Source organism: Melanostigma gelatinosum (genome assembly GCF_949748355.1).
Source record: "Melanostigma gelatinosum genome assembly, chromosome: 17".
Classification (NCBI taxonomy): Eukaryota; Metazoa; Chordata; class Actinopteri; order Perciformes; family Zoarcidae; genus Melanostigma; species Melanostigma gelatinosum.
In genome coordinates this window covers 20,797,200-20,809,883 of record NC_136650.1, presented here as the reverse complement: position 1 = coordinate 20,809,883, position 12,684 = coordinate 20,797,200, and positions in this window count along the sequence as shown.

The window sequence follows — 12,684 nt, the reverse complement described above, 5'->3', positions numbered from 1 at the left end:
AGACAAAATAAGTCAATATGATGATCTGATATCAGCTCATTTACTAGTAGAGCTTTAGATGACAAAGATCTGACATTTAAGAGTCCACATTTAATTATCCTATTTTGTTGTACTGTTGCGGTAGTTTTAACTTGGATTAAGTTATTTTGTTTAACTCCTCGATCGTTTATTTTTGATTCAATTAATTTAAGTGGCCGTGGGGCAGACACAGTCTCTATGTGGTGTTGCGTGAGTAACTGCTCTAATGGAAGCTCAGAGGAGTGTGTAAGACTGCAACTCTGCTTCCTGGTCTGATCTCTGAGTTGTCATGCACCAGGTCCATACAGAAACTGGGTCAGATTTGCAGAGATGAGATCTGCTCCATCCAAAGTGGGATGAATGCCGTCCCTCCTAAGCAAACCAGGTTTTCCCCAGAAAGTGTCCCAGTTATCTATGAAGCCCACATTGTTTGCTGGGCACCACCAAGACAGCCAGCGGTGAAACGATGACATGCGGCTAAACATTTCATCATTGGTCAGATTCGGGAGGGGGCCAGAGAAAACTACGGAGTCCGACATGGCTTTTGCGTATGTACACACAGATTCCACATTCACTTTAGTGATCTCAGAGAGCCGTAGCCGACTGTCATTCCCGCCGACGTGAATAACGATCTTACTGTATTTACGGTTATCTTTAGCCAGTACTTTCAGGTAGGACTCAATGTCGCCTGCTCTGGCCCCGGGTATACATGTAACTGTAGCCTCTGGTGTTGCTAGCTTCACGTTTCTCAGAATAGAGCTACCTATGACCAGAACTCTGCTGGGTGCAGAAGACCCGTTTGTAACGCGAGGTGGCTGCTGGTGAGTCGAGTGCCTCGCCCCAGGTTTAAGCCTCCCGGGAGCAGTCACCCAGCCCCCCGGCTGCTCGGGGGCTGCAGGGAGACGGCTAGCGGGAGCCACGTCTGTTTGGGCCGCATCGGCTACGCCCGCAGTCACCAGCGTCTTAGCTTCCATGGTGCGGAGCCGTACTTCTATCTCGCTAAGCCTTGCATCTAACCGTTGAGCTAACGTTACCTCCGTCTGCGCCAACGAGTAGGGTTGAAGGGTAGCGGAAGCCCGGGAGGGAGTATTCTCCGTCAGGACTGCAAAATGGTTGGAGGTGGTTAACGGAAACTCCCCAGTTGGTTTTCTCAGGACGCCGCGGCGTACCACCTCCGTCCAGGATGGTTTCGGAGTGGAGCTATGGGTCGGGTCTATAGCAGGTCCTCTCAGCTCGTGGTCGGACGACCGACTACACTCCCCGTCCGCAGGGCCGGGTAGCCAGGGAATAGTGTCCGCAGTATCCGAGACCAGTTGAGATTGCATAGATGAGATATGCTTTGACTGGGCCGCTGCTACGGATACGAATCCGTCGATCAGCTGTTCTCTTTTCCGGAATTCAGACCTCAGGCGGAGAAAATCGTCCCTCAACTGTGAGTATGCGAGTTTGCAGTCTCCACACAGACCTGGCCAAGTGGCCATGTTGGAAGTTCCTGTTTCCGGTTTATTGTCTCAGCTGCAGCCCACACCACACTACAGGCTGCTGCTCTGTCGCTGCTGCTCTGTCCCTGCTTGACACCCTGAACACACCTGCGTCAGATAATGAAGAGGTCAAAATACATTCACTCATGTATTGTGAACCAGACGGTACAAACCTTGAAAGAATCGTCACGTTTTTATTTCATGTTGTGGGAGGTCCTGGAGAAGACAAGACGAAAAACTTTGACGGCAGACACTACCAGAAAAAACAATCTCAATATATATATATATATATATAAAATATCTCCACATTAAATATGTGTGCACTTGACTCCTATGTCCCTGAAACATCCTTGTGTTTCATTTAAATTGCTGCAACCAAACCCCCTGATAGTTTCTGCCATCCCAGTTTTCTTCTTTATATTCAGGATGGCGTCCTGAGGTCACAATCCAACAGGCAACAGACTGAACCCAAGAACAAAATAGAAGAGAAGAAAAGGCAGTCCAGGTAGGTGAGGGCAAAGAAATTGCTGCTAACTGTCACCACAGTAACAGGGTCAGGGAGAGGTCAAGGGTGAGGGGCCGGGGCTGTTAGGTGTCTTTAGTGGTGGGGCCAAATTGGCCGGAAGCCCCCGCGGAGGTGGCCTGGGTTGACTGGCCCCAATTGATCCCACCCCCTCTTGGGCCGACACCTAGGCAGAAATTGCCCGTGTTAGCAATTCAACCGCCGGGGAAAGAGTTGGTAGTTAACAGCTCCAGGTGAGAAGATAGCAAGAACACAGCGTGGAACAGAGACACAAGCAACTGGATCAATGTTCACAGAGCATATGAAAGCAAGAAGAAGTGTATTTGTTGTTGTCATTTCAATTTAAAACATTACGTATAATTATTCGTCAGACATCTGTGTTTTATTCATATTGTGACGAAGCCATGAAAATGCCATTGGGCTTGAATTCACCAGTTAATCCAAGTGTGACATACCATGGAACTATATGGGACACTGTGATACATGCAGCACAACTTTATTCCTCTATTTTATTCATATCATGTTCTCATACCATGGTTTTAAAGCTAAGCTAAGCTTTAAGTGTATTTGTGTCTGGCTGAGAAAGACAAAGACATTCAGAAGTGAACCCTGAACCTGTTTTTGTCATAACTTAATCGTTATGCTGCAAGCCAGCACAGCACACTTGTTGGAAATGGTTTCATTTCTCTGCAGCCAACTGAGCTTGGAAAAATCCTGTGAGAATGCCGTATTGAGATAAATAGTCTACATGTAGGGGCCTTTAGCTGAATAGTTTTTTTTTTCTGCAGTCTGGCTTTGTCTTTAACAACACTGGCCTGCAAAGGCTGTCTCTCGTCTTTCCAGCTAGCTATGCAAGAATGAATTGTCTGCACACCTCCAATATCCCCCTGTTGTTCTTTTTCCATTTATTTTTGTCCTTGCAGCTGTTCTGTTAGTCAGTGAACATATAAAACACCTGTTATGAGAGTGAAGAACATTTACAACAATAAATCCTTTGCTTTGAATGTCCACATGTTTTTTTCTTCTTCTAATGATCATATAAAGACAGGCTTTCAGTATCCATATGTGTATCAAAAATGCAATTATGTAGTTGAAACACCTATCATCTAAATCTTGGTGACGTCTCTTACAGCACTAATTGGTGCTTGTTCCCATTTCTTTGTGTTTGCAGTGACGTTTGAAGGCAAGTGTCATCTTCAAATGATCAAGTCAAGACATCTCCATGCTCATGTGATACAAGTTGCAAGACGTATACCCTCATGCTGTCTTTGGAAAGTCAATGCAGCCGTGATTGTCTGGCTGTCTAAGCCCCGGTGTTGTCTAAGCCCCGGTGTTGTCTCAGCCCCGGTGTTGTCTCAGCCCCGGTGTTGTCTAAGCCCCGGTGTTGTCTCAGCCCCGGTGTTGTCTCAGCCCCGGTGTTGTCTCAGCCCCGGTGTTGTCTCAGCCCCGGTGTTGTCTAAGCCCCGGTGTTGTCTCAGCCCGGTGTTGTCTCAGCCCCGGTGTTGTCTCAGCCCCGGTGTTGTCTAAGCCCCGGTGTTGTCTCAGCCCCGGTGTTGTCTCAGCCCCGGTGTTGTCTAAGCCCCGGTGTTGTCTCAGCCCGGTGTTGTCTCAGCCCCGGTGTTGTCTCAGCCACGGTGTTGTCTCAGCCCCGGTGTTGTCTCAGCCCCGGTGTTGTCTCAGCCCCGGTGTTGTCTCAGCCACGGTGTTGCCACCTGTGACGGCAAGTTGTTTTTTTGTACCTCCCTAAAATGTGGTTCACGGGCTAAATGAATGTTATTGTCGCGTTTCCAGTGAATGATGGAGAGATAGAGGTAAGATGGCCCGTTTCATCAACATTTCACGTGAAAGCTGTCGATGTAATGAGACGACGGCGGCTCTTTGAAACCTCACAACAGCACTCCCGCTTTGATGCGCGGCGGGCCGTCTGCAGGAGTGATGCATTTCATCGGTGATCGCTCACCGCACACTTCAAACCTTCCTGTGAGCTGAAGAGTCTCACCTTTCCTCCTTTACCCATTCATCATTCAAGGGCTTAAGGACCGCATCCCTCAAACCACTCAAGTACTGTGAATGAGCAGTTCAGCCAACTAACGCACACTGTGCTGTTTCCTTAATCTGCTTTAAATTTAAGTGATATGCCAACATGTCTTCTTTGTTTTATTTAGTTTTTATGACAGTGCATGTGGTTGGAGGAAACACTGGGCTGTATCATTCATCCAGTAAGTGAACACTCTTGGGGAAATCAAACCCTTGAACTTGAATTGTGTGTTATCCATTAAACAAGCCGAAGGGATGTAAAGTAGCCAAGGGGTTAAGTTTGAGGACGGTTTGCCGACACACTGAGTTATCCTACGGTCTTTGCCTGTGTCCCTTTGGGTTCATCGGGGATAAGTTAGCCTGCGCTCAGAGTCTCATTGCTATTCTGGATCCAGACCTGACATTTCTCTCATTCCTTCCAAACGTGACCGTATCTGATCCAGCCGGTGTGTCAGAGCCACGGCTGTAATGTCCAAGTCAAGTTGGCCGGTTGCTGAAGTGAAATCTCTCTTTGCACAAATCCATATTTCTTTAAGTACAATGAGATTACGTATCACTTGACAACCTTCTGGCTTACATCTGATTGTTCTATCATCCCTGTCCAAATCAGTGAGCACAGAAATGTTGAAAAAGGTTTGAGCATCGGTGTTGAAGTGCAAGTTGCCTCTTCTCTGATCAGCCGTTTGGATCAGAGGAAGCCTGATCCGCGTTTGCGTCGTGCCCTTTCCGTCGAGTTGAAATGACAACTGACACGAGATCGTCCAGATTGTTGCACATCCGTTGGCATTTAAATCATCAAAAAAAACATGTCAAAGACCAGACGTGTACATCAAGCTGACAAATGATCCACGTCCATCCATTTTCTCTTAACCCTTTCATACTTGTTCTTAACCAGGATCAGGTACAAGATATCCGATATTCATTTGATCCTTTATTTCAACACTTTATCAAGTGCAAGACAAACAGAAATCCACATCAACACACACACACACAACAGACAATTTCCAAACACAAAATACAGATTGAAGAACAAAGTACAAGTGCAAAATGCTTTTAAAACCTTCAAAAAACATACCAAAGCTTACATTTGTATTTAAGACCAGTTTTTCCAAGCTCAGTTTGACAATGTGTCAAACTGTCAAAATATCCTGTCACCTGTCATTATAATCACTGTATTTAGATGGAATCACTCAGAGGATACGCGATAGTTTGGCAGTTCTTTTCCAGCCGAGCCTTCTATAAATAATGTACAGTGCAGCTTCATGGTTAAAGACGAGCAGAGGGAGAGGCATGCGTATGAATATCACAATAATTAAGCTCTGACATAATGGTAGATTGAAAAATGTTCTTCTTACAAGAAGAAAACCATGATTTGTTTCAACAGAAATCCATTTTTGAGTCTGATACCCAGCCAGATCCAGAAATGCAGCGTTTTTAACATTGAACCATTTCAATTTGAGAACCCTGAATAAAGTACATAAAGTGAGTAAATGTAAACAACGTAACATAAGTCAGAAAAACAGGCAGCTTCAAAATAACGGACACAAACACCGGTTTCCTGGATGAAAGTTCTGTGTTTGTTTGACCCATCAACCTCCTCTACCACCCACCATGTGCTGTAGTTTCTGTTTGGGTCTTGACTCGACGTCATCACACTCCCGGAGCGTTTTACTCTGAGCGTCGAATAAGGACGCAGATGTGCTAAAGTGTGCTAAAGTGTCGTTTATTAAAATATGACGTTCTATCAAACCATAAAAACTGTGAATTGACAGACGATTATTGCCTCACCTGAGCTCCTCTGTTTCGATAAGACAACGGCACGAGGAAATATTTTACTAAGTAAGTGACATAAAAAGCTGGTGTTTAATATTCAGTGGACACATGAAAATACTCTGAGCGCTGAAGACAGAAAACACATTATAGCCAGCGACCACGTTTAACAAAGAAATCTAAAAAAACACAAAGTCTTTCGTGATTCTACGTCACAGCAGCATCGTTAGAGTTCAATTAAAGCTAAATGAGCCAGAATTTGACTTGTGAGCTGTGAGCTCTCTGTTTGTAGTTGTGTGTGTGTGTGTGTGTGTGTGTGTGTGGGGGGGGGGGTCTATATGTGTGTGTGGGTTCTGGTGGAGGACTCTCTATGCTCACAGACACACAAATTGATAGTTTAGTGTGAATTCAGTAAAACTTCATTTAAATTTGTAATGTAATCATTAATAATACATTTGTGATGTGATAATAAATAATGGTAATTATTCTTATAGTCTGAAGGTGTCTGTCTGGCAGTCACTGATCAGGGTGTTCCCTCACTAACCCAATAGTTAGTTCCTGAATTCACAAGCTTTCTCCTCTGCTGGCTGTCATTCCATCACGCCAGAGTGTGTTTCACTCAAAGTTCACTGATTCCATTAGCTTTAACATAACAGTCAACATTATACGTTTGATTATATTTTGATAAATTATAGGAAATCACACATTAAAGCAATTTAAAAATTGAAGCGTCTCCAAGCAATATGAGATTACATGCAACGGGATATTGATATCTGAAAGTGTAACACTCTTAGGTTGATAATAAGCAATAGATCGTAACTTATTATCGAAGTAAAGTAAAATGAGGAACAGACAACTTGCATAAAATACAGATAACACCTTGAGAGGATTTCCTCTTTGTCTAGGGTTCCCAGGGGCCATGTTCCCTATATGCTAATTAGGTGTTAAGTTAAAATGCGCTTCGAAGACTTCTCTGCATGAGTCGGCCAGATGCTCAAACCACAGTACGCTGCCTTATCTCTTTTTGGGGCCTGGCCCCTCGCTGCACAGGGCGAGGGGTGTTAGTACCAAAGTGCAGCTGCAGTATGAACAGCCATGATAAGGTGGACATCATGACATCATGATATGGTTGACATCTGCGATGCTGTTCAATTCATAATTTCAATAAATCAAATGGTGTATTATTATATCAATACTGAGTCGATTATCTTAAATAGAATTCTCAGATTCGAGTGATTTGCTAAAATGAAGTTGTAGAAGAAGGAAGTTCTGGCACCTTTAACTGCGTTTGATAAGTCCTCACTGCTTCTTTCCAACTCTCATACAATACATGTAGACCTGTTTTTTTCCGTTTTGGTTCCTTTCTCCTGGTCTCTCTTTAAATCATGGATGGATTCATTTAGCCAGGGCTGCGGTTCTCTATTTGACGTTTTGTCTTTAAAGGAGGCAACAGAGTCCAGGACAGTCTCACAGGTGTGATTAAAAAGAGAGAGCAGCTCCTCTCAGTGGAAATGAGGATGAAAGGCAGTTAAAGAAGCCGTGGTAAAAAGCTCAGAAAACATGCTCGCAGACGTAGAGTTATCCCAGGGCCTTGGTCCTGGCTCCAGTGCAAACCCCTGGCGGCTCATGCCGACCAGCTGAGACTGGCTGTGGGTGATATCGGGCTGTTCCCACAGCAAGACTGGAAGGTTGCATACATGAGATATGCTTTGCCTGGGCCGCCGCTACTGAAACAAATCCGTTGATCGGCTGTTCTTTTTTCCGGAGTTCAGACTCGAGGCGATCGGTAAAAAAAGAATCGCGTTAAAAGCGGCTATCACCTGGCCGAGTGGCGTCCATGTTGGGATTCCCTGATTGTGTCCACCCTCTGGATATACAAAGGAAGGACACATTCATATCCATATTGAGTCAACAACAGTGTAGGACTCATGGACATGTTTCTGTAAATTGCCTGCAAATGTTTCTTCTTTAATTTTTAGTTAATTTGCACAATTTTGAAAATACACAACTATGATGGAGATAAATAATATCACAGTGCAGGAAGAGGCAAAATGCCCACTGGGCTTATTTGAAGCCTCCTCCTAAATAATGTTTAAATTTCATATTTCATCACATCATATAGAACAGAAAATGAATATACATAAGATATGACAACGTAATATTGATGCCATAGTATTTTAACAAGCTGTAGGATATATAATAACAATACCAAGACATTATGAACAACAACAAATAATTGTGTGTGTGTGTGTGTGTGTGTGTGTGTGTGTGTGTGTGTGTGTGTGTGTGTGTGCGTGTGCGTGTGTGTGTGTGTGTGCTTGTGTTTGATAGGGGGATATTGGTACACCTGCATTAACTCTTAAACAATAGTAATGCTACATACTCTATGGGTTAAACAACTATGAATATGATATTAAAAATGAGAGAAGTAATAATACATGGGGGAGAGCAATTACAAAACAATTACAAAACAATTAAATGTTTTCTTCAGCATCTATTGAAACATTTTAAAGAGGAACACTATTTTATTTCTCTCTAAACTCATCTTCGTCTTCTGACTTCTGCTGTTTGTCTTCCTCTCTGTTTCTCAGCGACGGGATGATTTTGCAGATACATTTCAGAAGTAAAACAAATGGGCAAAGTTGATAACCGCTGTTCATCAGCTCTCACGTTTCCACAGAACATCAATTGATAAAGATCAACAATCAGCATAAATGCCAACTGCATACATTGATACGCCGTCACTGAGACGTGCAAAACTGATGCCAGAGGAGTCCGAAAAATTTTGAGTGGCCAGTTGTGGCTGCATGCTGAGTCTCTACTCACTATTCTTAAGGGCAAAGGGAAATGTCTTATGAGACGCCATCGAGCCGATTGCCTGCATACATCGCTGCTCACCCGTACAAAGTGCCGGCACTTCTGGATTTCACTCTGAGGCGTACCACAGCCTTTTCTTGCATTACTCTTTTCTATCTCTCAATATCAGGTTCTCTGGGCTGCCATGTAACTCAACACAGCCAACGTATGCAATGAGGGGAGCAATTGTTTCTTCCTCTAAAATCTAGAAGAACTATACATGTTTTAAACTCATCACTTATCTAATAGGTTGAATACGTTGGCCAAGATTGTTGACTGTTTATATTGCTGCTGTGGAGACTCAACGATTGATGAAGATCACACATCATCATGAATGTGCAGATCTTCTCAGCCAATGTGAACCTGTCACTTTGCGATGTGATTGGTGGATCAAAGGCCAACAGGACGGTGTGAAGAGACTTAAAAAGCCGACACCTTCACACCAGGAGGGCAGTCCGGAGGGAGAACGACAGCGATGGCTCGTCTTACGTCTCTCCTCTTTGTGCTGTGGGTCGGTGAGTCACTAAGTTTGTATAAAGTTCCTTCAAAGTGAATTGCTGTTTTGTGTTCGAACTCACGATCATGGAGGACTTTGTGTTGTAGGTGTCACGGTGGGCACGGTGGTGGATCTGCAGAAGAGAATCCTCGGAGGTCAAGATTGTCTCAATAAGGAGCGTCAGTACCATGTCCAACTGAGGAAATCCTCTCCTTCTGATAAATGTGTCTGCGGCGGCTCTCTGATCAGTGCCCAGTGGATTCTGACTGCAGCACACTGCTGGGACAAAACACTGTACGAAAGACAGATCTATACTTAAAGGTCCACTGCATTGAAACATGTCTTTTGCTTATTGTTACTTCACCTTCACTGTGCAGAATGATTTCTAGTTTTTAAGTAAAACTGTCTCTCATGAATTCACTAAACCTCATAAAGTCCTGAAGCAGCAATCAGCGATGATTTGATATAAAACGATATCATTGTTCAGTGATTACTGACCTATAATATTAACATATGGTGTGTTTACAATAATTCAGTGATGTTCCTCTTCAATCTTTACTTATTTGTAGGTATGCAGTTGTGGGTGTGCATCCAGATCAAGGTCTAAGGACACTAATTGAAGTCAGACCTCATTTCTTTTTGGACAACCAGTACCAGAGGCATGACATCATGCTGCTGAAGATTACTGACCCTAACCCGACTCGGATTCAACCTGCATCACTTCCTGATTGTAAAAGTTGTCCCAGAAAGTAAGTTCTGATCTTTCCCCTTTAATAAGTCTGAAAGCTCAACTCATGAGGAACTCTGAGGAAAACGGTTTCTTTTTGTTATTTCTCTTCTATTTCAGAGTTCAGATTGCAGGTCATGCACGCACAACAGTGGACCAAAAGAATCAAAGAGGTGAGATCAATCTTGTTTATTATATAACAATTGTCTGTGTTTTTACCAAATCACAACATGACTTATTCTGTGGTGTTCATGTGTCTGCATGTTGGATTTTTTAAAATCATTTTCATCAATTCTTTCAAGATTAAAATGTTCAAAAAAGTTTTAACACTTTTTAAATTCAGCACCAAGTCTGTGTAGCAAACAACCCCAAAATTGCTGCATCAACCTATGAGACATAATATAGTATGGGAATGTCCATCATCACGCTCTAAGCTCTTACACTTTCACTATTTTAATTCATACAGTCACAATAATAATTGTCTGATTGATGATATGTCAGCTTGACACACCCTGCTGACCTGCATCTCAAATTAATCTTCATGTTCTCAGCTTTCAGATGACGCTCACCACTTCTATGTGGATTATACTGTCGTCCTGCTATCATCCCCTAAAGATCCCTTGTCTGCCCTAAAAAAGACAAAAACTGGTCTTCTGGTTTCTAAGGGGTTAATACAGTTATTCTTTTTCTTAAAAATGCGTAGCTTATTATATTGTATATTTCTGTTTATACATAACAAAACATAAAATCAATAAAATCAAGTCCCTTTTCCAGCTCAACTCGGCACATTTAAAGATATTTTGAAAAGTAATTTGGTCCCATTTCTTTTCATAAAACAGATAAATAGAATACATTTGGTTATTTGTTGGTTGAAGGATTTTCTGTGTGCAAGTTTGGTAGATAATGACTGAATTTGTTTTGATGAAGTTGTTGAAAATTGTTGTTTTTTCTGTTCTCGTCTAGTAACAGTTCAATCAAATACTCTCCTCTGTGCAAACACCGATGTTGTCAACTGTCAGCCGCTCAGAGACTGTTTTCAGAAAAAGTACCGACAGCTCTGGGCAACAAGAAGCTGTGAACACTGGTTGTGTTTCAAAAGAGCTGGAGTGGAGGTCTCTGGAGTGAGTTGGCGTGGCTTTTAACTTTATATCTTTATGTTTTACCAATTCACAATCAATGAATATACACTAAATATGTATATCTCTCTCACAGGGTGACTCTGGTGGAGGAGTGGTGTACAATGGCATGATTTATGGGGTCCATGTGTTATCTGAAAAACGCACCTGCAATTTACCAGCTGCATCGATGGACGTCTGTAGATACATTAATTGGATCGTAAGAACTACTGGTATTGCCAGACCCAGTGAGGTACGCTTACGGTGTGCTCTACTTTAAGATGTTCTGTCATTTAACAGACATTTCTCATGCAATAAGAAAATTCTTGAGTTACTCTAAATTTCAATTGATACATTTACATACATGTTGATGAAATGTTAGTAAAGCCCTTTAAGACAAACAATAACTGTTATTCTATGACTTTCTTTTTTCACAGTGTAGTGTCTGAGTTATAACTGTGAGTTTATTATTTTACAGTCATTGTGTTGAAAAACAACAAAGCGCCAAATGTAATAGTCTGCTATTCTGTCAACAATACTGATAACTATGATCATCAACATGACTCTTCTTGTACAATGTTGTCAGTTTAAATGAAATGAAGATGACTCACAATCGTTTGTTGTTGTTGTGGTTTTTAGTGTCACAGAAAAAATACACAAACAGATTTCTGTGACATTTAAAGCTCCACTAATCAATATCTCTAAACCTATAATGAGATTTATTTTGGCCATGTGGGGGCAGTGTGTTCTTATGATGACATTGATTATCGCGGCTTTACTTACGACCTTATTCTTTGTGGGGAAAGGGCAGGAAAAGAAGGGATGCTTTTCTTTTTCAATTTTCAATTTTATTTATTTAATTATTTCTGGCAAATCAGGGGAGGGTCTTTACTTGTTTTAACGTAACTGTTTGTTTGTTTGTTTGTTTACCATATTTTATTGTACATTTTACTGGAGCCTACAACGCTTTCCTCCGTCAGAAAACTTGATCCCCGCCCATGATTTACTCCATAAATAAGAAAGTCAAACTAATAAGCGCCCAATTGAAAGGCTGTTACAGCCAGCTGGACACTCGTCTATCCATTTGAGGAAGCTGTTTTAAAAACTTCTTGAATACTAGAAAAATTGGACATCCAGGTGTAATACTAGCCACTGGAGGATTAACATGAACACAAAGAAAAAATGTAATCTGTTTTACCAATCTCCTCTTTCAACATCCTGGATAAGTCCAGGGAAAATAAAATAAATAAATGATTAAAATGAAACCAGTTGAAAGAAAATCAAGGACAACGAAAATATACATAAAAAAGAGACTATTTATTCATTAAAAAGAAGGCTCAAAACACCAATGGAAAAAGCACTTTCTATTAGAAGACAACTGTACCAGTTAAACTAAACCACAAATCAAGTCTTAAATCAAAAGATGTTGGCCCCGTCTGTTTGTCTGTCCTGGTCTCTCAACACCCAGCTGCTCACCAGTGATGGAGCTCCGAGGTGACTGTGGTTTTAAAACCTCGATTTCTGCATTTTTGTTGTTGCAATCTTGTTTTTTTTTGCAGCCAGAAGTGACCCAAGAGGGTGGAGCTAAGTACAACCGAATGCTGAACAAGACATTTTTAGTCATCACACGAATACAAATATTCGTGTGATTCATGAACTGA